Source organism: Amblyraja radiata, chromosome 35 (assembly GCF_010909765.2).
Source record: "Amblyraja radiata isolate CabotCenter1 chromosome 35, sAmbRad1.1.pri, whole genome shotgun sequence".
NCBI lineage: Eukaryota > Metazoa > Chordata > Chondrichthyes > Rajiformes > Rajidae > Amblyraja > Amblyraja radiata.
The window spans coordinates 18,776,563-18,777,300 of record NC_045990.1 but is presented as its reverse complement, the minus strand read 5'-3'; positions in this window follow the sequence as shown (position 1 = coordinate 18,777,300).

The following is a 738-nucleotide window of genomic DNA, read 5'->3' as shown; positions in this document are numbered from 1 at the left end:
ATGTATACATATTCTGTTGTACTAGAGCAAGCAAGAATTTCATTGTCTTATCTGAGACATATAACAATAAAACACTCTTGACTCTTGACTTTCCTGTTGAGGTGATGAATCCTCTATTTTCCATAACTGCCCAAAGTCATGTACAACCCTAAAACACATAGCAAGAATCGGTGTAGACATTAGCACTTTTATCTTTTGCCAATATGCAGGCACCCGTCAGGGCATACAGCTCAGCTGCCTGAGCAGACGTTCCGATTGTAAAGCATATGCCTCCAACACTTTGTGTGGCATGACCACTGCATATCCTGCTAATAATCTGTCATCGCTAGTTCAATGTGAAGCAACATCAGTAAATAGGACCAGATCAGGATTATCAATCAGATGTCTCTGTAAATCCAGCCGGGGAGTGGCAGCGGCTTCTATAAACAATAGACAATCATGGTCACATCCTTCTTCTGGCAGTGGTACAAAGGTAGCTGTGTTTACAGCAGGCGAGGTATAGCTAGATGTGATAAAAGGACTTCATGTCCTGCTATTCTAGCGGTTGTGAAATGCTGTGTAACTGCTGAGTTCAATAATAACATGAGGAACAGTCACTACAGAAGGGTGATCAAGAACGATGGGGATGGATTTTTTGATCATTCTATCTGTTGCCGCTACAGCTTGTAAGCAGGCTGGCATGCCATTTACTACAGCTGGTAAAGCCACGGAACAATAGGCTTCCAGTCTTTTTCCCCC